Here is a 24465-nt window from a genome sequence, read left to right as displayed (position 1 = left end):
GAGAAAGCCCGCGCCCAGCAACCAAGACCCAACACAGCCAAAAATAAATAAATAAGTAGAAAAAAAAAAAAAAGAAGTGCCTAAATTAAGCCTTAGCTTGCAGGACTGAAACAGAAGGAATCACAGGCAAAACGTACGAAATTAGCTCTGAATTAGTCATGGTCCAAGATCTTTACCAGTATTTCATTTAGAAAGAAAAATAAAACAACGTGCCAAACTCACAGTGGATACTGAATTACAAGCAGGGTATTACATCGAACACCTCAGTAATGTCTAAAGAGATTAGAGAGTGGATCCAAGTGCTATTGCACAGACCCTCTGCCCAAGCCTGGGACAAAGACGGAGGGGCAAATGCACAGTCACCATTTCTCCAGTTGCTACAGGGGCTGGGGTCAAGGGTGCTCTGCTTCCTGAACAACCGCCCTGGGGAGGGCAGAGAAAAGGGGTGATTGCCATTCAGAAGTGGAAATGAAAAGCATGTCCTAAGGGAAAAAGTATTTACATTGTACTCTGAATATGATAATGTGGAATTAGCAACACACTTGTCTTCTACTGGTAGCCTCTCTCTGGAAAACTACTTTGGCCCATAGTAGGGAAAAAATAAAACACAAACCTTAAAATGACTACTTATTTAAAGCAAGGAGGTAAAGGATTTGGGAAAATATTTCAAGGGGCCCCAGGCATGAAAGGGCGCAAGGCCTGGAGGAGAGTGAACACCAGGGGAAATCCCAGGTGTGGGTCCTGCTGTCCTCTGACTTTCTCTTAACACCCTCCTTGTTCCTTCCCTCCCCTTTCCTTCCCATCTGTCTTCTGTCTCCCCAGCTACTTCCTAGCTTCCAAGAGCCTCCCCAGGCCTGCCTCAGTTGAACAAAGACAATGTTCCATTAGAACCTGAGTAGTTTTATCCAAGAAGGAATCCACCTCAAGCTATTGAGGCTGATACTGACAGTGCTTTAGGTAACATCTGTATTTGAACAGGGAGTCCTTTAGGGCCTTATCAGGAAAGAGTGAAGGAGGGGCTTATTTCACAAGTTCACAAGCCATTCACGTGGCAGGTATCTTCACATGGAGAAAAAAGGATGGGCAAGTTCCAGAATTCTCTAAAGCACTCAAGTGGGACAGCCGTCTCCTCCTTCTCTAGATCAGGCCCTCATCTGAGATGAGGTCGGGTGTTGCTGCTGCATTTGCCTTCCTTGACATTGTCATCTGCTTGTGATGCTTCCTGTCCCTTCATGGGAAAAAGACCATGTCTGCCTTAAAAATAAGAGCAAATGCTTACCGAGCACTTACTATGTTCAGTCAGTTTTCTAAGCCCTTTGAGTTTTTTAACTGATTCAGTTTTTACAACCATCAGAGGTGGGTAATTCTGTGCCCATTTTAAAGATAAGTCATGGAGTCATTGAATAACTTGCCTAAGGCCACAGGGTAAGTAAAAAGCAAAGTTAGGATTTAAACCCAGCTGTCTGGCCCCTGGGGTCAGACTGTAAACCATGATGTAGACTGTATTCCTAGCAACTACTATAGAGCCTGAGAAACAATCACTATGTCTGCTTTTCTTGTCTATCTCTGTGATGATTAATTTTGTGGGTCAACTTGGCTGGACCATGGTGCCCAGATATTTGGTGAAACATTATTCTGGATGTTCCTGTGAGGGTGTTTTGGATGTGACTCACATTTAAATCAGTGGACTTTGAGTAAAGCAGATTGTTGCCCATAGTATGTGTGTGTATGTGTGTGTGTGTGTGTGTATGTGTGTGTATATGGAGGGGTGGGGCTCATTCAATTAGATGAAGTCCTGAATAGGTCAAAAGGCTGATCTTCCTCGAGCCAGAGACTGCACTCTAGAGCCTTCTCCAGAAGACTGCTTTTGGACTTGATCTACCATGTTGACTGATCCTCGTTTTCCAGCAGACTGTCTTCAGACTCAAACTGCAACTCTTTCCTGAGTCTCCATCCTGCTGTCTTCCCCTATCAGATTTTGGACTTACAAAGCTTCCACAATCACTTAAGCCAATTCCTTATAATACTCTTCTAATACACACACACATCCTATTGTTCTGTTTGTCTTGAGAACCCTGCTTAATATAGCCTCCTTTGCTAACAAGTTCCTCCAGGCTGGGTCCTAGGCCCTCTTTTCTTCTCAGTTTAAGTTTTGCCCATTTTCTAAGCAAATTTCTCCTGCTCTTGGCCTCACCTGTTATCTATATGCCAATAACTCTTAAATTCACACTCTAGCTCAGACGTATCTAAGGAGCTCCAGACCTATACATCCAACTGTGTACTTGGCGTGCATTCCTGGATATCTGAGGGGCACCTGAATGCAGCATGAACAAAGGTAAATTCATGATCTTGCAACCCTGATCCTCTTTTAGGGTTCTCTATCTCTGTGAAATGTGCCCATATCTATCTGAAAGACCAGAAGCCATTCTTAACAGTTCTCTCCTCCTCAGTCCTGTACTTAATTCATCACCGTGTCCTGCCAATGTCGCTTCAGAAATTTTTCATACCTTATAACCTCTCTCCATCTCCACTGCCACCACCATACCCAACCTATGGGCATTTCTTAACTTGACTCCAATGATAACTTATCAAGTGGTCTACCTCTGCATTCCAGCCACAATGATCTTTCTAAAAAATAAAGATGATCTTATCATTCTTTGCCACTACCCGTTTGAAACCATTCACTGACTTTCTCTTGTTTTAGGAAGAAGGCCAAATTCTTAGCGTGGCTACACGGTGGTTCCCAAGGCTCTGCACGGTCTCATCCTGCAGCACTTTCCTCCTTGCTCTCTGTACTCCGTTACTCTTACTTTTTTCAGTTCCTCAAAAATGCTTCATCACTGGTCCTTTGCACAAACTGTTTTTATTTTTTAAAATGTGGAACATTACTCCCAACCTCTCAACTCTCATATCAGGAATCACTTCGAAGGGGAAATTGTATTCCACACACCCTCTCTCAGTCTGGTCAGATTTTTTTGTTATACAATCTCATAGTATTAATCTAAATTAACAGGAATAATAGCAGCTAGGATTTATTGAATGCTTATCAAGTTCAAGTGTGAAGCACAGTGCTAAAAATTTTACAGTCCTTATATTTAAATAATTGTCTAATTAAAACTACAACACAATCTGAGAAGTAGATAATATTATTATTCTCTCTTATAGACGAGGAACCTGAAAACCTGGGTGGGAAGCTGAGTCCAACTTCAGTAGTGTGATGACTTGCTGGGTATGTGGACTGTGTATTTGGAGTGAGCTGGGGGCAAGTCTGTGATTGATCACAACTGTTAGAGGACTGCCTGGCATATAGAATGTGTTGAATAACCTACTTGTTGATTGAAAGAATGATGAATGTTTGAATGAGTAATGAACTAGGACACATTTTAATATAGGAACTACCTGGGTATCCCTTTCATTCTCTACCCTAAATTGGTCGCCTATGAGATTATTTTCAAAATTCTAGACAGCTTCTGGTAAATGAGAAAATGGCATTCCCAATACTAGAGATGTTTTAGAGACCCCTCCACTCTTCATTTTGATGACCATCTGCTCCATTTCCAAATAAGGCATCTATTTAGTTTAACTTTGCTCACAGCGAAGGGTGATTTTTTCTTTGTTGCTGTTCCAGTCCTTTTGAGGCTTCTGAAATACAGGGAGTCACACACACACAGACACACACTTACAAACATGCACACACGGTGGTAGGTATGTCCACACTAGCTGATGTAACAAATAAACCCTAAATTTCCAAGCTTAACATTATAGATGGTTATTTCTTGTTCAACCTAATGAGGCTGTTCCTGTTTGGCCAGAAAGCTTTCCACCTGGTGATCCAGGAGCCCCAGCTCCCTCCATCTCTGAGGGCATCAGGCTTCTCTCATGCAGATGTCAACAGGGGAGAGCAAGCATGGAGCAATCTACCTCCTAAAAATCCGGGCCCCAAAAGGGGGCCACTTGTATTCCATTACTAGAAATTCCACTTGTATTCCATTACTAGAAATTCATCATCTGATCACACCCAACTCTTAAGGTAGGTAAGGACATGCTGTCTAGTTTTATGCCCGGGAAGAAATCTGAGTAAGTCACCAGCCATCTCTGCCTTACTTCCCATCCCTATAATACAAAGCAGAGAGATGCTATAAGATTAGTGCCCTGGGGTATGGAAGATGAAGCTTAATTTTAATGGTGGACATCTGGAAAAGCCTGTGAAGGAGGGGATTTTGAGTAGATCTTGAAGGATAGGTAAGTTTTTAATAGAAAGAGATCTTAGGCATAACTAACACTGGTACCAAAAATGATGAGGTCTGAAGCCAGGAGGGAGTAAGGCTGCGAGAAAAAATTTGAGAGTCAAGTAGAAATTATTTCAATAATCTCTTTTTTCTTGGTTTTCCTGAACCCTTCTATAACTAATTAAATAAGAAACAGAATTACCCCCTCCATCATGAGTATCTTAGTCCCTAATGTGAAGATATGAAATAATTAGAGGGTGTGCTGTGTAAGAATTTGAATGTCACAGAAAACTTCTATTTTCAAGACGGTGCTAATTACATAGGATGAGGCCGAACAACGGGAAGATATACAATTAGTGGAGCATAGCTTATTACAGCCAGCTCTGTTTAGAGGCTCTTCTGAACCTAGATATGTAATGGATGTAATAAATCAGGAGTCATCTAGTATTAATCTTTTAGAGGACAACTCTGGAGATTATAGAAATGCAGGACATGGCCATTTTACATTTAACTATGGTGATGGTATAGGTAGACTTTTACACTGTAGACTTTTTCCTCTCTAGCGGTAGAGAGGAAGGAGAAGGGTCTTGAGAGGGAGAAGACCTCTGTTCCTTCTTTGGTCTGCCAGTCATTGGCTGGGTGATCATAACCTTTCTGGGCTACTCTCTCCATGGTATGGGGGTAATCATACAAATGAAAGCACTTAGCACTGAGCCTGAACTATATTAAGGACCCGTTTTTATTCTAGATCCATTTCCCTTCCCTTCTTCAACTTTTTCTTAAGCAGGATTTCATTCACCTCAATAAAAATCCTTAAGACTTTAAACACTGTACAAGAATGACTGTAATATCAGATGGATGCACTTCCTCTAAGTCCACCAAACCTCAGTAAAGGCAGTTATAATATCAGTGGCTCTATCTGAGCAGTGTCAGGGATAAAGAAATACCTAAGTTGTCAAATCCCAGGAGGGTTGACTCAGCTCTTTTTTGCTTCCAAAGAAGATAAACTGCATCTCATGCAATTCGTTTTTCGCTAAGGGGTTCTCGTTTTGGTTTCAAAAAAGATCTTCAGTGCAAAAGACAATCTCTCTTACATACACATTAAATGGGCTGTGACGAGTCCTGTGAAAATGTGGGCTTTTCCCTAGATTCTGTTGCTGGAATATTAGAAATTGATATGAAAAGCTGAGAGCTTAAAAATTGCACAATATTACATATTATTCAAATGCAAAATGCTGTGGGCTGCTCATCCCAAGTCTCAGCTCAGCAATGAATGGCCTGTATAAACAAGTGCATCTCAGTATTGACTGAAAGGATAGAGGCCCTCACCTTCTGAGACAGCATTAGGATTGCATTATCATATCAATAACCCACATGCCAAGTTCTTGATAAAAACGGTCATAATCCAGAGGCGAGAGATAAAACATGAGGGTTTGATTTGTGTAAACAAATCAAAGGCACTTAGAGTCAAGCTACTTAATCTATCTTAAAGCATTGCCAGGAATATAAATATGAGAATAGCCTCAGAGCCAGAACAGGCAAGAGTTGAGAGAGTAGAAGGAACTCTAAAGATTATTCGCTACTTTTTCCTGATTTACTATAATGCAGCCACGTTGTGGGTAGGTTGAAGGCGCTCTGTTCTTTGAAGTCACACAAGTTCCAGGTTAAGGGAGCAACCACATCTTGGACCACAACACTTGTCAGATTGCCACAAGGAAGAGCAACAACACTTAGATGCTCCAGTGTGGATGTGACACATATCATTTCTAGGCACAACTGATGAGCCAGATCAGATCCTATAGCCCACGGAACCCCAGGGAGACCAAGGCAATGCAATCCTATCACGTACCAGGAAAGGGAAGGGAATGGAACCCTCGACTCTCACACCTCCCATAATCACCCTTTAGGAAGCAAGTTCTAGCTCTCCACTGCCTTAGCGTCCCTTTTGTTTTCCATAGTGCTTATCCCAATTCTTAATTGTATTATTTATTTATTTTCTGTTTTGGTTTTGTTTTCCTCCATTGAACTATAAGATCCCTAAGAGGAAGGACCATGTCAGCAGGCTAATTCCATGAAACAGCTCTCAAAAATGGTTAATCAAACTAATATAGTTAAATACTGAATCTATTTGTCTTGAATTTGGAGAATCCTTATGGTGATAATGTCACATCTCTGTCGAGGCCCTTTTTGGCTGGGTGCTGACGCATCTCCATCGCTCCTTATCAGGGGATCCTCTCTCCACACAATGGGGAGGGGGGGCAAGGCGAAGATGAACTGGGCATTCCTGCCAATGCTGTTAGCAATTGGGAAACTCTCAACTAAAGCCTCACGGGAATCTCCAAAGGCGGCGAAAACCAACATATCCAATGCACAGTGCTGTAAACTTTGTAAATATTGAAAAGAAGAGAGGAATCTGGTGAATGGGCATTTTGTTGAATTTGCTTTTGACAAATTACCTTGCAGGGAATTAGCTCAGAGCTACCTCCTTGCCCTGCACTCACAGTTGTGCTTCACTGTCAAACTGAACCTGGTATTTAGAAGGCACTTAACTGTCCACTTCATGAGCCAGGAAACTGTAGTTTAGAGAGGTTAAGTTATTGGCCCAAATCACAGAGGTGATGGTGGGAAAGATAAAAGTATGGTTCAAGGTACCTCTTGTCAGTGTGGTGCTTCATTTCCCGAGCCACACTCCAGGAAGGCTGCAATCATTTTTATAAACTTAGTGTATTATTTAGAGCAAAAAGTTGGTGTATGAAGGAATATTCTGAGTGTTTGTCTTTGCTTTTTGTCATTTTAAATAAAAACGTTTTAATGATTAATTGTTATTTTAGACACTTTTTATAACTATACCATCATTTCCTATATGACATACTACTATTTTCAAGCAAAATGAGAAATAATTGAAGTACAATTGCCTGTGGGACAAGGTTATTTCAGCAAAGAAAATTCAAGAATCCATTAGCTATGACCTTGGAGAAATGGGTTTTTAAATAGGCATTGTCTCAGGTCACCTAAGGCATACTTTAGTTCCTCAATATTTCATTTTAAAAGAGGCTATCACTAAAATCAGTCAAAGGTTTCATAGACACTTGTGAATATGAATTTTTAAAAAAAGATACTTGTTTTAGCTATCAGTTTTTTCCTCCTGTATCATTCAGGAACAATGCATTTATGGTAAGGTTATTTTATAAATCATAATAGATAAATATTAATAAAAGAAAAATAAATTTTTTTCTCTACTCATGAGTTCTTAGATGTTGATGTCTGATTTTACGGAATTGCTATTATTTTTCCACAGTGACGGTGGGCTACCTAACTGAGCAGTGCGTCCTTCTCCCACCTGTTGGACCAACCTTGCTTGTTCTTCTTCTTACTCCAGGTGCAGGGCACAGAGCATAGTCTCAGCCTGTCTGGTGAGGAGATCTGCAGTGTCTCATGCCAGGAGAAGCTGCTGCTTAGCAAACTACAGGCTCCTAGGTGGATAGAGAAGAAGAAAGAACACTTTAGAAACAATGGAAATTGATCAGGCTCTGAGAAATGAAGGCAGAAATGCTGTCATTTAAAAAGAAAACTTTGTATTTAGTCTATAAGCACGATACACAGAACGGCAAGTAGGTAAGCATTGAACAGACATTGATCAAATAAAAAAATAATAAATGGATGAACATATAAACATCAGAGCTGGTCCTAGGATTGCAAACCTATATTCCTACAAGACTAGGCAGGTAGGGTAAGAGAGGAAGCAGACTGGGTGTGAGACAGCAGGGAGTGGTAGAGCCATGCTCAGCTGGTGAGCGCATGTCCCATCTGAAGCCGGCAGCCACAGCTCACGCCTGCCCCACAGACGTGAGCTTCCATTGATGCCATAAGGAAAAAACAGGCTCAAAAATGCCATGACTTCAGGTTCTCAAGGGAAGACGGAAACACACATTTTTAGGTGAAACCTTTGGAATTTATATTATAGAATTCAATTAAACAAAACAAAACTTTGTGCAGGTCAAACAGCTAAAGCCAAAGCCCACCCGAGGGTCAGGTTTAGCTCCTGAGTAGCCATGAGATCTAAGATGTAGGGCAACATCTTTAATGTCCAATGATGAAGAAGGATCCAGAGGACTGAAGCCACTGTGCAAAGACACTCAGCTAATTAGTGGCAGAGCTGGGTTTTCTAGGCATGAGCCTCGTCCCTTTCATTTACGACTCGTGACCACTCTAAGACTGGCTGAATCTGATCAGACCTGTCTGCATAACAGACTAGAAGCCAATCAGAAGCTGTTTCCAGTTGATCTGATCCTTGGGTCCCAAGCTGTATTTATATAAACCTTCATAATGAGGGGTATAATTTTCTCTTCTCACTATTCATATTATGGCGGGATTTCTGGGTAAAGCCAAGTGACTAAAATATGATGGTCCCTCAGCACGGCCAGATGTGAAAAGTGGGAGTGAGGGATATGGGCAGAGGCATGAGTGGGTCCCACTGGATTCACCTGCTGGTTCTAGTGTCTGCTAAAAGTCTGCTCTGTTTATATGACAGGTGGTATTGTGTGATAGTTAAGTGCATGGGATGGGTTTAAATACTGACTCAGCTGCTTGCTGTGACGTAAGCTAAGTTCCATGTGCAAAACAGTGATAACAACAGTACCTGAATCATAGAATTGTACTGAGGTTTAAATGAATCAGTGCATAGAAAGTGCTTAGAATGGTACTTAAAAGATAGGCACTCAGTGTTTGCTACGATTTGTAACAAATGCCAACATTTATTGAATGCCTACTATACGTTAATTTTCTTGCATTTATTATCTATAATCATAGTCAAAGCCCACTTTGTTTTATGTTATTACCTTCATTTTAATAATAAGAAAACCATGACCTTGGGAGAGCCAGCTTCTTGTCTAATGTCACTCTGGTATGAGTGGAGCCAAGTGTTTGAACATAGGTCTACTTAGCTTAGCTATGTTCTTAACCCACTTCACTAGTGCCTTCTCAGTGTTCCATTGAAGATACTATTCAGATCTTTAAAGGGAGAGATAATCAACTCTGCTCAAACACCAAATACTTATTAAGTCAAATACAAAAGCAAAGGAGCCTCAAAGCAAACAATCAAAACACTGCAATGCTAGGTAAACTTCTGCCTTATGTAAAAATGTATTGTTCTAGAATAGGAGGGTACCGCATGACCATGAATAAGACAAGAGAGCATGTGGTCCATTTTTAGTCTGCATCAACCCTCCTTCTTACCCTTTAAAATACTATGGCTCTTAACAGATTATTTGCTTAATGTTGATAAATCAATTTCCACGGAGGTAGCTTTTAGGAAACACGTATTGAATGTCAACACTGGGAAAATAAGACATGGAAGGTTTCATTCTAGCATATTTTTTTTAAAAGTCCTTGCTTTTATAGAATTTTCTATACAAAGAAAGAGTAGAATAAGACATAAACATTTATTAAAGTGTATGAAGCATTAATATGAAGCATCTTATATAAAATATTATTGAGTGAAGAAAAGGAAGGAAGGTAGCAAGGAATAAAGGAAATGAGCAGTTACGGGCTGCTAACGTGAGCCAGATCCTATACCAGGTACTGTTATTTATATACTAGTATTTACCGAATGAAAAATAATCAAAGTAGGGCCAAAATACAAATGAAAAATGTACATACAGCCAACTCAATTTTTCAGGGGCAGATATTTCAGTTTAAACCTTAAATCTTATTTAGGTATAACTCCTTACCTTTACCACTCATTCTGTTTAATTTTTTAAACACAAAATATTTTAAAAGTAATTTTAGCCAAACAAGGGCAGGGAAGGAAGGTGTCTTTTCAATCAAAATCAGTTCTGGGAAAATATAAACTAGGAAACATAGATGCAATTCTTCTCTACTTTCAGATAAACTTAACATTATTCTAAGAATTAATGATAGCTATTCTCAGCAATAATATAGAAAATAGGAACGTACTGTTACCAGACCAGATGAAAAACATAAGCCACTTTCTTTAGTCTGATTTCTAAAGCACAATTCCAGTATTTAAGCTAGAGTCATCACAACTTTCCAGAATATAAAATGCATCCACATTCAAATGTTGGTTTTAGAATATGAAGCAATATTTCAAAGTCAAATAGAAATGAATTTGTTCATTATCTACTCTTTTGGATAACTGCCATTATTGCTATTTCTCCTTGGGCAGATAATTGAAAATTGACTATATAAATTGTTGTGCTTTTTCTGGGAAAATAGCCTGGATTCAAAATTTGTCACCCACATTTTAATCTAAGTTATAATTTTACGAGGCCTAAAAATTATAGTTGCTCTAGTGCATTTTCCTATTACACCTCATAAATATCTTTTCCTCTTTTTAGATTCATGTGGCAAAAAGAAACTTTGCTAGTGCCATTTATTCCGAGGAGTCCATTCATTTCGTATTGCCTCCACACAAGAGTTAGCTATGAAGTACTTTAGTAACAGAATAGGACAAATAAGATAGTAAAATATTTGGACATGAGATGTAGTTTCTCCAGTTTTGCTACAGCCCTCTTAATGGCAACAAAGGAATTTGCAGTGTGAATCTCTAATGTCAGCATCTGGCTACTTTTGATCCTGGTTTGTGTATGGTCTGTCTGCAATCAAGGACTTGAATAAAGACCTACAGAGCAAAACAGAAAGCACCATTTATTAGCTTATCAATATAAGTTCTGTGATTCATTAGGAAACCAGGTAGAGGTAATAGCTGATCTACTTTGTTGATGAATTTAGAAGAGAGAACAGAGGGTTTTCATTCTCTAAGTTTCAATGATAATGAGCTTAATGTTCCATTTCTCTTTCCATAGGTAGAGTCCCTGGGAAACAGACTTTGAGACCCTGAGACACGCATGCAGGAAGCTGACCGGAGCATGTTCTCAGGAGCAACACCTGTTTTGGGATGAGAGGAGAAGGGGGAAGGGCAGGGAGAGATTGAACTGTGATTCAGTCACAGCAGAGGCTTGAGCCCAGCTCACAGGGGGCTCTGGAGTTGGGTGGGCCTGCACGGGGCCACTGTGTGCTGAAGCCGCTCACCTGGGCGTGGGCAGAGCTGGCTTTGCGCATCTCTTCCCAACTGCGTGGTCAGTGGCATTACGTTGATACTTTGAAACTGGAGGCATGTGTGTGAGCTATTTACAACACAGTAACTGGCTAGCGCTAGAAATCAGAGCTTCTGTCACTCCCCACTCCCAAGTCCTCAACCTCTGGACAGCTGGTTGACCAGCAAACCGCCACTTAAGAAAGACTGATTTGCACATCTCTGTGCCCACATCCATGTGATAAGTTCTTAACTGCACATAGTGCTACTCAGAGGGAATGATATACTATACTCCTAGGTCTTGGATGGCTGTAACTTCTCCAGGCTAGGTTTCCTCTGTTTTACACAGAATATTATTCTAATCCCAGGATTTCTAGCCCTGCTGTGCTGTCAGTGATCTTTATTGTTGCCTTTTTGAAAGAGGCAACCAGCTCCCATGGAAACGAAACCATCCCCATGAGACAGAACGCAGTGATACAACTGCCAAGGTCCAAGTGACTTTTAACTTTTATTTAAAAGTACTGCCATTTTCTTTAAATACGGTCAGTCCTAACAGTAGAGCGATAATCACTACAGCATGTCTTTGTTTAATGAAATCATAAAATATTTCTAGAGCCAATTTAGCATGTACACCGTAAGGTGGGGGAAGATTTTAAATATATTAACCAAGCCACACAAAGACTTTGGGTTAAAAATCATTCCAGTTTTCTAAAAACTAAATTCCAAAGAAGATGAACTAAGCCAATTTCTGTTTGTAAATACCAATATTTTTCGGAAACACAGAGAGTTAGTATGAGAGAATTCACCATTAGCTGGGGTGGCAGAAAAATTCAGAGGAAACATTCTGAACAAAGCTACACATCTATCAAAGTTATTTCTTCTTTTGAGTCCTTTACTCCACAGAGAAAGACCATAAGGGGATATTCAAAATTTGACAGAGACACATTATACAGAAACTTCTCAGCTTTGCCCCTTACATCCTACATCCACGTTAATTCTTGGCAATCTAGCAACTGCAAAAACACCACTTAGGCATCCATTTCTGGAAAAAGAAACAACAGCCATCAAAAGGAGTGGAACTTGTCACGATTTTAGCATATGAGGCTAGAATTAGGAAACTCAGTAAGAAAAGTGTGGATGAGTCTGCAATTTAATGATTAAAAAGTAATTCAGTATTGACTATCTCTATTCTATCATCTATCACATTTCTGTAACAGGCATCAAAGCAGATAGGAAGTGAGGTTTCCAACAAATGGCCTTTCATGGCCTAAAATCATTGGACGCAAACTCTGTCTTATACATCACAACACAGCACAGGGCGTGGCATAAGGTAGAAGCCTAGTCTCTCTCAAACCTCGCTCTTAGGTGAACTGATGAAAGATAGCTTGGGCCACATTTCGATTCTCTAATCAGCTACTTAATTCCTCTCCTATAATATCTATTATTTCACCCAACAAAACTATGTTGAATGTCTTCTATATCGTAGTATTCTAGGAGAAGCTGAAAATATAAAGGAACTCATATAATTCTTGAGACAGATAAAATTCAGCCAATAAAGTATAATCATGGAGATATATTTTTTTAACATCTTTATTGGAGTATAATTGCTTTACAATGGTGTGTTAGTTTCTGCTTTATAACAAAGTGAATCAGCTATACATATACATACATCCCGATATCTCCTTCCTTTTGCGTCTCCCTCCCACCTTCCCTAACCCATCCCTCTAGGAGGACACAAAGCACCGAGCTGATCTCCATGTGCTGCTTCCCACTAGCTATCTATTTTACATTTGGTAGTGTATATATGTCCATGCCACTCTCTCACTTCATCCCAGCTTACCCTTCCCCCTCCCCGTGTCCTCAAGTCCATTCTCTACGTCTGTGTCTTTATTCCTGTCCTGCCCCTAGGTTCTTCAGAACCACTTTTTTTTTTTTTTTTTAGATTCCATATATATGTGTTAGCATATGGTATTTGTTTTTCTCTTTCTGACTTACTTCACTCTGTATGACAGTCTCTAGCTCCATCCACCTTGCTACAAGTAACCCAATTTCGTTTCTTTTTATGGCTGAGTAGTATTCCATTGTATATATGCGCCACATCTTCTTTATCCATTCAATTGTCGATGGACACTTAGGTTGCTTCCATGACCTGGCTATTGTAAATAGAGCTGCAGTGAACATTGTGGTACATGACTCTTTTTGAATTATGGTTTTCTCAGGATATACGCACAGTAGTGGGATTGCTGGGTTGTATGGTAGTTCTATTTTTAGTTTTTTAAGGAACCTCCATACTGTTCTCCATAGTGGCTGTATCAATTTACATTCCCACCAACAGTGCAAGAGGGTTCCCTTTTCTCCACGCCCTCTCCAGCAAGTAATGGAGATACTGAAGCACAGAGGAGAGACCCTGAACTGGAACTGTGTGTGTGTGTCTGTGTCTTGCATGTGACCAAATGCATTTTTCTCTTAAATGAGGTGTTCAGGATGTTAATAATTAAGAGCAACAGCTTCACTTGTTCTGACTAAAATATACGAATGCAGCTAATGTTTCTATAAACAAACAGGTGATATTGTGAGGCTAAAGGGATGTAGTATGTACCCTTAAAAATAATCTGGCCTACTTTTCCTGATTTTAAGCTGGAATACATCTGAGCTAGTCTTTCAACAGTTCAACAATATTTTCATTTTCCTCTTATGTACAATTCACATACTAGGTCCTGGGGATTTAAAGAACAATGAAGAAAATTCAAGTGGCTTTTCAAATATCTGATATGTTATGACCCTTTTAAAAGTTTGATATAATTTCATGACACTTTTCAAGAATACAAATGTTCTAATTTATGTCTATTTATGAAATTTTAGCCTGTATAAATGAGTTGTTTTGCTAATGATTTTGGTAGAAAATGAATTTATCTTTACAACAAGCAAAAACAGAACAATGGAATAGATCCTTGTTTGTGTTTGGCTGTCAAACTTTTTAGCTACAGCTTTAGGTCTCTGCCTTTATGGATGGCAGAAACTGGTTCTGAAAATTAAGAACATTCCAGGGCATATGTGCAAAGGAATTCTGCGAAGTTTGCATATTGACTGAGTCAACTGTTGCCTTAGCTGGACATTTCAGATCATGCACAGCATATCTTGCAAACACTGTTATGGTAAATCATTCCATATAAGCTCATGGAATTTGAACATGTCTTCTGATTTTGACATAGATTGTCTATAGCCCGTTAGCAACAATGAGACTTGAATGTGACCCATCTGTGGGCAATTGCTTTGTGTTTTTTTTTTTTTCTTTTCTTTTTCTACATCCATTTTATTCTAGATCAGTATTTTTAGAAATGAGTATGGCATCTGCCTCTAGAGACAATGGGTGAGAGAACAGGTCAGCAACTGCACAAATATATCACCACCATTAAAAAACAGCAAAACAAAACCAACAGCTTAAAGTGTATGCCCTATAGACGGCTGAAGGAGCCTTAATTCAAAGGGGAGCATCTTGACCTGACATGTGCCTGGAGAATGACCCTCCTCCTCACTTAAGTGGCTTTCCTTCCTACCCAGGCACATTTGGTGCAGATGCTCACAGCCATATGGACCAGAGAGGCATGAAAGAGATGCTGCTGCAGCGTCTGTAGAGGGTGGGAGGTTGGGGGGTTGGGAGGTGGGCACTCACAGAGGAGCCCCCTTGGCCCTAAATGGATCATGCTGAATGGGGATTTCTATATTTCACGATCCATACGACTGGTTGAAGTGGCCTGGCAAGCAATAGGCACAGTATGGGAACAGTGCATCTTTTCCTCTGAAGTACAAAGCTTCGCCCTAGGTTTTCACTCTAGGTTTTAACTGATGGATACTTAGATGTGAAAAGAAAATGCACATCTGTTACTTCCAAATTGGGCACATTTTCCTCAACAGACCTTCCGAAAGAATGGGGAGTTAAACCTGACACTGTGAAAGTGTTTTCCACGCCTTGGCTAAGTTGTGAAAGAAATCAGTTTAGAAGTGTCTTGAGTAAACAGGGAATCAGTTAGAACTCATGTTAAAAAAAAAACCCCACAAGTCCTTTCATTTGGAAAACAAAGATAGGGGAAGCCTGTAGACTAATGATCTCATAGAAGGACTAAATCTGAACGTCAGACGCTCAAGAAATAATTTTTTTTTTGTAATTTTTAAAAAATTAAAAAAAATTTTTTTTGGCCACACTATGCAGCACGTGGGATCTTAGTTCCCCGACCGGGGATCGAACCCGTGCCCCCTGCACTGGGAGTGCGGAGTCTTAACCACTGGACTGCCAGGGAAGTCCCATGGCTTTTTAATTGAGCAGGACTCTATGGGGCCTTCCTGGGAAAGACCCCTCCTCCATAACCTCTGCTTTAGCTCCTCTCTGAAGTCCTTGGATAACAGTATCTGGTGCACATTTCCTGAATTGTTTTACAGATGCTAAAACTCCCACCAAGTAGAAGAAATTACTTGATGACTATGAGCATGTAGCCCCCAGACCTACTGGTGCCTTGATAATGTTAACCCCTGTGACACTGTGCTGTTACCTCACCATCAACCAATTAGAATTGTGCATGAGCTGATCACATACCCTGGGACACCCCTCCCTCACCCGGCCTTTATAACGCTTTGCCTTTTTTTTTGTTTGTTTTTTTGTTTTTTAGATTCCACATATAAGCGATACCGTATGATATTTGTCTTTCTCTGTCTGGCTTACTTCACTTAGTATGATAATCTGTAGGTCCATCCATATTGCTGTAAATGGCATTATTGCATTTTTTATGGCTGAGTAATATTCCATACATACCACATCTTCTTTATCCATTCATCTGTCGATGGACATTTAGGTTGGTTCCATGTCTTGGCTATCGTAAGTAGTGCTGCTATGAACATAGGGGTGTATGTATCTTTTTGAATTATGGTTTTCTCCGGATATATGCCCAGGATTGGGTTTGCAGGATCATATGGTAGCTCTATTTTTAGTTTTTTAATGAACCTCCATGCTGTTCTCCATAGTAGCTGTGCCAATTTACATTCCTACCAACAGTGTAGGAGGGTTCCTTTTTCTCCACACCCTCTCCAGCATTTATTATTTGTAGAATTTTTTGATGATGGCCATTCTGACCAGTGTGAGGTGATACCTCATTGTAGTTTTGACTAAGTGAAGTAAGCCAGACAGCGAGAGACAAATATCATATGATATTGCTTATATGTGGAATCTCAAAAAATGATACAAATGAACTTATATATGAAACAGAAATAGACCCACAGACATAGAAAACAAATTTATGGCTACCAAAGGGGAAAAGGGGGGAAGGATAAATTAGTTTTGAATGAACATGTACACACTACTACACGTAAAACAGGTAACCAACAAGGACCTACTGTATAGCACAGGGAACTATACTCAATATTTTGTAATAACCTATAAGGGAAAAGAATCTGAAAAAGAATATATATGTATATATGTAACTGAATCACTTTGCTGTACACCTGAAACTAACACAACCTTGTAAATCAACTATACTTCAATAAGAAAAAAATGCTTTGCTGAAACTAATAGGAGAGCTCGGGGTTTTTGAGCACTAGCTGTCCCAGACTCCTTGTATGACACCCTACAGTAAACGCTGCAGTTTCCTTCACCACAACCTGGTGTCAGTAGATTGGCTTTACTGTGTGCAGGTGAATGGGCCCAAGTTTGGTTCGGTAACAGCTTACAGTTTTTTACTACAATTACGCTACATGAATACAACTTTATACCTTTACTCTAGTACTTTGATTAATGCTATTATTTTTCAAGTTTTGAGATCTAGACTCCCCTGCTCACTAAGGGTCATGGAAGCCACTTACGCCTCACTCCTTTGACAACAATATCACCTGGGCTGCTTGGTGGCCATTCTTTGTTGCCTTGAACTTCTCTGATGTTTAGGTAGCCCTCTCTGGCACTGAGAATAGGATGAGTGAGCTACATTTTCATGTTTTCTTCTTGTGTTCTTATTTTTGCCTGATTTCTTCCCAGGAGGAAGCCGTATATTTTAACCAGGTAGATATGAGGAAAAGAAACTATTTTCCTCCCCAGATAAGTATCGATGACCTTGGGCAATATGTGCAGTTTTCTGGAATTCTATTAAAAATTATCTGATAAACTGCCTTTGGGTTTCCGTGTTCTTTTCTTTGTACGGGGCGAGAAGTGGGACCTATTAGGCTTAGCAAGCTTAGCTGGATGTTACTTAAACTTTAGGCAGTAAACAAAGATGTGCTCTGTAGTGCACAGATGGCTGGAACGATCAATTTTAGAGTTGAAAGTTACATTAAGAATTACCCGGTTCTGTCTATATTCATTAAACTTGGAGCAATAGTAGCCCCAAAGATGTGGTACCTTCAGCAGTCCATCTGTTCTATTAAAATCTTCTTGGTCAAACTTCCCTGGTGGCGCAGTGGTTAAGAATCCATCTGCCAATGCAGGGGACATGGGTTCGAGCCCTGGTCCAGGGAGGATCCCACATGCCACGGAGCAACTAAGCCCGTGCGCCACAACTACTGAGCCTGCACTCTAGAGCCCGTGTGCCACAACTACTGAAGCTCGCGTGCCTGGAGCCCGTGCTCCGCAACAAGAGAAGCCACCGCAATGAGAAGCCCGTGCACCACAACCAAGAATACAGAGTGAAGTAAGTCAGAAAGAGAAAAACAAATACAGTATGCTAACACATATATATGGAATCTAAGGAAAAAAAAAAAAAAAGGTCATGAAGAACCTAGTGGCAAGACGGGAATAAAGACACAGACCTACTAGAGAATGGACTTGAGGATATGGGGAGGGGGAGAGGTGAGATATGACAGGGTGAGAGAGTGGCATGGACATATATACACTACCAAATGTAAAATAGATAGCTAGTGGGAAGCAGCCGCATAGCACAGGGAGATCAGCTCGGTGCTTTGTGACCACCTAGAGGGGTGGGATAGGGAGGGTGGGAGGGAGGGAGATGCAAGAGGGAAGAGATATGGGAACATATGTATATGTATAACTGATCCACTTTGTTATAAAGCAGAAACTAACACACCATTGTAAAGCAATTATACTTCAATAAAGATGTTTAAAAAAAAAAAAAAAAGAATAGCCCCCACTCGCCGCAACTTGAGAAAGCCTGCGCACAGCAACAAAGACCCAACGCAGCCAAAAATAAATAAATAAGTATATAAATAAATTAAAAAAACAAAAACAAAAACCTTCTTGGTCCAGCTTCTAAAAACCAATCAGTCCACTTTTCTCTCTGAGGGAAAATAAGACATTTTGAGAAAAGTCACAAATCAGGGCCACTGTGTGTATACTCTTTATAATACATTTTCCCCTAGAAAAAAAAGGTAATAAATACAAAAGGACCTGAGAAATACGCCTCCATTAGAGTAAAATACAACTCTTTCACTGGGCTAAATGCACACCTGTAACTGCTTAGTCCTCCATGGAACTCTGATACATGTGACGGAGTGAGAGTGGAAATGGGTCACGCAGAGTGTACTTTATTTTTTTAAAAAATGTATTCCTTGGGAGAGTTTTAGATAAATGACTGAATGTCATTTCGTTTCTGAGGTCTTTGCTCAGGAAGCTAAGTATGCAGAGCGAATCCATCTGCACAAGGTCAAAGAGATGGGCGAGCTGCTGCAAGATGTTACCCCTGCACGAGGCCCTGCCAAAGCCGCAGGCACCGGCTCGTTTCCTCCTCATCGTTACCTGGAAGACTGCAGATACCTAGAATCATGCAGAATCCAACAACGTATCTTCCCAAATCAGTAGAGCTAAGCACACTGTGAAATCTCTAGGATGAGAGAAGACACCACATATGCCCACACTATACCCCCGCCACGGCAACGGTTTTTATTTTTTGTAAAGCAATTATCAACTTATGTATAAATGATTACAGTATCTGAGATCCAAGATCTTTGGAAAAATCGGATGTTGCAATCAAAACATAATTGAGCTACTTCAGAATAGAAAGCCTATTTGCTCCTTAAAATATATAAATAGCTAAAAATTAAACAATGACCCATTTAGAGCAGAATTGCTTCACTGAAATTTTTTAAGGATACATTTTTTTTTTTAATTTTTAAAAAAATTTTATTATATTTTTTGGCCACACCTTGCGGCATGTGGGATCTTAGTTCCCCGACCAGGGATCGAACTTGCACCCCCTGCAGTGGAAGCACGGAGTCTTAACCACTGGACCACCAAGGAAGGCCTAAGAATACATTTTAAGTGAACTTCCCTGCTTGATGAAAAGTTTCTATAGTTTAATACTGATATTTCCCAGCCTGGGATGTGTGTGTATCTCTGCATGTGTGTGTTTGTGGGTGTGCTGGGGGTGGTGGGTGGATGTGGTTAGCAGTGATGAGTTAATTTCCTCAAGTGATCTGATCTGAAAACCCATCTGCAATCATCTGCAGCCTAAATAAATAATGTCTTGTACATATAGGCATTATTATTTTTTCAAACGTATGTAAATGCTCTCAAAAGGAAAATGCTAATTCATTTTAAAGCGTTGTCAACTTCATTGCAGATTTTTGTTATTACTGTTTTTTAATTCCATGGAATAAAAAACATAGCAATTACCTATGGGCAACTGTAACATTTTAAATGTTAAGAAGGAATTCTCCTTCTGGAGTAGATGAGCTGAGATAATGTCTTTCAAAAGCTACCGATAAAGTGTTTGTATAGGGACTTACTAGAGATATAAAAATAATGGTGATATGATAGATATAATGGATTTTCAATTATGAATGAGTCACATTATAAGAATCACTAAGCCATTTGGTTATATTTAGTCTAGATATTTGGGCCTAGCCCTGAAATAAAACACTTAGAAAACAATGAACAGCTGTTGCCTCTGGGGATAGGAGTGGACTCATGTGAACAGCCAGTGCAAAGGCCCTTCTTTTTATTCTCTATACAACTATATTGTTTGAATTGTTTATAACAACCATGAATTCAAACCTTGCTTTTATATTTTAAAAGTAAAAGATATAACTGAATCACTTTGCTGTATAGCAGAAGTTAACACAGCATTGTAAGTAAACTATATTTCAGTAAAAAAGATAATAAATTTAAAAAACCAAAAATAATTAAAAGAAAAGCAACCACACAAAATGAGATCCACAGTCTCTCTGGAGCCCAGGGAGGCGCTGGCTCTCTCTTCTGCGTATCTATTCTCTTCTACTAGGCAGGAGCCTGAGAATCGCTTCTCATTCTTTATAACTTTGGAGGCTGCTCCCAACTTGACAATCATTTTCACCACATGCTGGGACCTGGGCTGCACACTTCCCATGAAGTCTGAGCTCCCAGGGAGGACTGCAGAGCAAGCTCCGTATCACCACGTCCATGTGTTTGGGGTCTACAGGACTGCGGTATATTCCCACCCAACTGTGTTTTGTTGTGCAGATGCCTATGGCTGCAGAGAGAAAGAATGATTCTCGCCTCCTGCCACCAAACATGTGTCGGCACACCCCAGGGAGCATGTGTGAAATCCTACTCTGTCCTACACCAGGAGGAGATTATAGCTGGCTGATCCATGGTGGCTTCTTCCCACGATAACTCTATGAGAGGTGATATTCAGTGTTAGGGATGTATACAAATCATGTGATATCTAACGTGTTTAGATTCAAAAAGCTGCAGCAAATTCCATGCAACACTTGCTAATACGGTAGGTTAATCTAAAATACTTTAAATTCTGTCCAAAAAAAATGCTGCCATGCTAAATTACCCCAAGTTAAGTAATGTCATGTTGTATTATGGCATGACATTCAGGTAGCTCATTGTAGCAAATAAAAACATTTATATCCTGTAGGGAGATTTCATGGAAAGCAGATGCACTGTATTTTTTTTTTCTAAGGCATTTAGTCCAATTTTAGTAATGCATATGTGAGGTGGATAAAACACTACAAATAAAAGATTCTGGTTTTTATTTTATGCATAAACTAGACCTTGTTATTTTAAGTATAGTACAAGGGAAATGAATTATTTAAATCTAAGGTTCACATTTTCATTTCTGTCTATCTACATAGATTTTCCTTATTCATTCAAAGGAAGGACAAATAAGATGGGGTGATTTTCCTGATTGATGGTTTTTTTGATTTAGGACCAATATACACTAACTGGCTTTGTTTTCACTATGGTGTAAATGTATATATATATACACACACTATATACTATATATGAGAAATATATATATATATACACACACAGTTTTTATTACTTTACTCTTTCAATTCTCTCTCTTTCCACACACATACACACAAACACACTCTCACACACACACGCACACACTTATATATTCAGATCAGAATATGACTATATAATCTAGCCAAGCTTGTGTGGACAAAGAATGTCACCTGCCATTTCAGTGAACTAAGAATGTTGAGGCCATCAAGGCTTCAGCCACTGCAGCCACCCCTGATGGTGCACCCTGAGGGGAACTCAGGATGGAGATAAACAGGATATTGGCCCTAGATAGTTAAGGTGCATATCCAAGGAATGATTTCATTAAGCCCAGACTCTTACATCTTCCCATGCATACAATAGCACTAAATTCATTAACGGGAGGTGTCTGTTTTTTTTTTTTTTTTTTTTTTTTTAAATTTTTTTATAGCTACTTTATTTATTTATTTATTTATTTTTGGCTGTGTTGGGTCTTCGGTTCGTGCGAGGGCTTTCTCCAGTTGCGGCAAGTGGGGGCCACTCTTCATCGCGGTGCGCGGGCCTCTCACCATCGCAGCCCCTCCCGCTGCGGGGCACAGGCTCCAGACGCGCAGGCTCAGCAGCCGTGGCCCACGGGCCCAGCCGCTCCGCGGCATGTGGGATCTTCCCAGACCAGGGCTCGAACCCGTGTCCCCTGCATTAGCAGGCAGATTCTCAACCACTGCGCCACCAGGGAAGCCCCTGTTTTTTTTATAGTTAGCAGTAATCTTTTTTTTTTTTTTTTTTAACATCTTTATTGGAGTATAATTGCTTTACAATGGCGTGTTAAGCAGTAATCTTTTGATGTTCGACTACCTGTTTTTTCCTGTAAAAAACTCCTATATATCTTGGTTCCTCCCTAAACTCTTCAGAACAGTCGAACTATCTGAGAGGTGTAATCCCAGGACTCTCCCTTATAGTCCTCTGTAAGGTCCTCGAATAAAACATAATTCTCAACTTTTAGGTTGTGCATTTTTTTTTCAGTCTACACATACACTGTCAAGCAGCCAGTGCATCAACTCATTATTCATATGGTTGATTGGCTATTTCACCTTTTTTCACCTTTCACCTTGATGGATTTTTGTCACACAGAAACAACCCTCAATGAATACATTCAGTGAGTGGCTCTTTTTTTATTTATTTATTTATTTATTTATTTATTTATTTATTTATGGCTGTGTTGGGTCTTCGTTTCTGTGCGAGGGCTTTCTCTACTTGTGGCAAGCGGGGGCCACTCTTCATCGCGGTGCGCGGGCCTCTCACTATCGTGGCCTCTCTTGTTGCGGAGCACAGGCTCCAGATGCGCAGGCTCAGTAATTGTGGCTCACGGGCCTAGTTGCTCCGTGGCATGTGGGATCCTCCCAGACCAGGGCTCGAACCCGTGTCCCCTGCATTGGCAGGCGGATTCTCAACCACTGCGCCACCAGGGAAGCCCAGTGAGTGGCTCTTTTGAAATAGTTTTTCATGTATGGTTTCTAAATTCAGGTCCAGAGAATGCCTCCTTTCTACAAATGCTTTCTCTAGACTACACCTCTCAAAGCTAAGTGAGCTTAGGGCATAAAAGCTGTGCATGTAAGCTCTTCATGATCTAGGAGAACTGATGAAGGTCAGGTCTCCTTTACAGAACTGCATATCCCCAGGCACAAAAACAAGGATCAACAGAATCCTTCCTTTTGGTACCTCAATAGAAACTTCTCTTTTATAAGAGTGAAAAAATAAGTTTAAATAGAGTTATTTAACTCTATTTAACTCTTGAGGCCAAGTTATTTCCAGAAGAATTTTCAATACTAAGGAATAATTCCGAAGTCTCAAAGATCTACGGTTAGGTAGGGAAGCTGAGTTGCCGATAATATTTTTAGTGTATTTACTGTTTGCATTTTAGTTTGGAACTTGTATTTACATATTTTTATGTTTTGTTTTGATTTTGCTCTGTTGAGGAGGAGGATTTATTGATATCAGGAGGGTTGTGAATAGGGTGCGGTGATAGTCGTCGGGCAGGAAGGTACAGGTGGCAGTTTTCCTTCCTAAACATCTGATTTAATGGTAAGAAAGACTCCAGAGGTTGTTTGATCATGGGAATAATTAATCTTGAGGTTCCAAATTTAAAAGGCATCACACAAGGATGCTTAGCGCTGACTATCCTGGGAGCTGCTTATATGTACCATGTTTTTCCTTCTGGGCTTCCTGTCTCAATGATTTTATGTCCATGAAATAAAATAACGGGAAAAAATTCAGCAGGATGGAAACAGAGTTAATATTGAAATGCTATCATTTCCTCAACATGAACTTCTTATATTCATTCAACAAATGTCTGATGAGAAAAGATTTGTATCGGGCCCTATTCTAGGCACTTGGAAACACATTAGTGTGCGAAACAGAAAAAAACCCCTGCTCTGGTGAAGCTTATGTTCTAGGGGAAGAAACTATATGCATGCATACCTTGTGTACATACATAATGCATTAATAGAACTTTCACTGAAGGCAGACAGAAATTATATTAAAACTAAGAGTCTCTGTCTGTGGGTCATGTACACATTTTAGATTTCATAAAGTAATTAAATTGCCCGTTAACATTTGCTTAAACTTTCCCCCTCAATTCTTAATGAGATTACAGTCTCTTTACAGTTTGACAAGAGCAGGAACAGGCACAAGGAATAAAGCTATGAAGAGTCATTTAGAGTGTTCTAGAAAGTATGACTTCTCAAAACTTAAAATCAGGTTCAATGATCTGGATGGAAACAATTGTTGGAACTCTCTCTTTACATTTGCTGGACAATCACTTTTAGCAAAAGTTAGTAAATTAAAAAAAATCTTCCCAACATACAATGGTAATTTTTCTTGGTTTCTGAAAATGATGGTCTCTTTTTGAGAGTTTTGATACATTTCATCAACACTGAGACAAATGCTTGGACGTTCCATTCACAGAGAAAATTATTACAGAATCAAGAGGCTGCATC

At 39.9% G+C, this 24465-nt stretch overlaps 1 protein-coding gene across 2 annotated transcripts in view; it reads right to left on the bottom strand.

Annotated features, from left to right (window-relative positions):
• B3GALT1 (beta-1,3-galactosyltransferase 1) overlaps positions 1 to 24465 on the bottom strand; it is a 600672-nt gene that overhangs the window by 34536 nt on the left and 541671 nt on the right. For both annotated transcript variants that reach the window (XM_057550670.1, XM_007183220.2), the window contains one exon: positions 7583 to 7702. The gene's annotated coding sequence lies outside the window, so the exon portion shown is untranslated. The remainder of the gene's footprint in view (positions 1 to 7582; positions 7703 to 24465) is intronic.

Source organism: Balaenoptera acutorostrata, chromosome 8, assembly GCF_949987535.1.
Source record: "Balaenoptera acutorostrata chromosome 8, mBalAcu1.1, whole genome shotgun sequence".
Lineage (NCBI taxonomy): Eukaryota > Metazoa > Chordata > Mammalia > Artiodactyla > Balaenopteridae > Balaenoptera > Balaenoptera acutorostrata.
The sequence above is the reverse complement of the archived record's forward strand: the minus strand, read 5'-3'. Positions and strand labels throughout refer to the sequence as shown.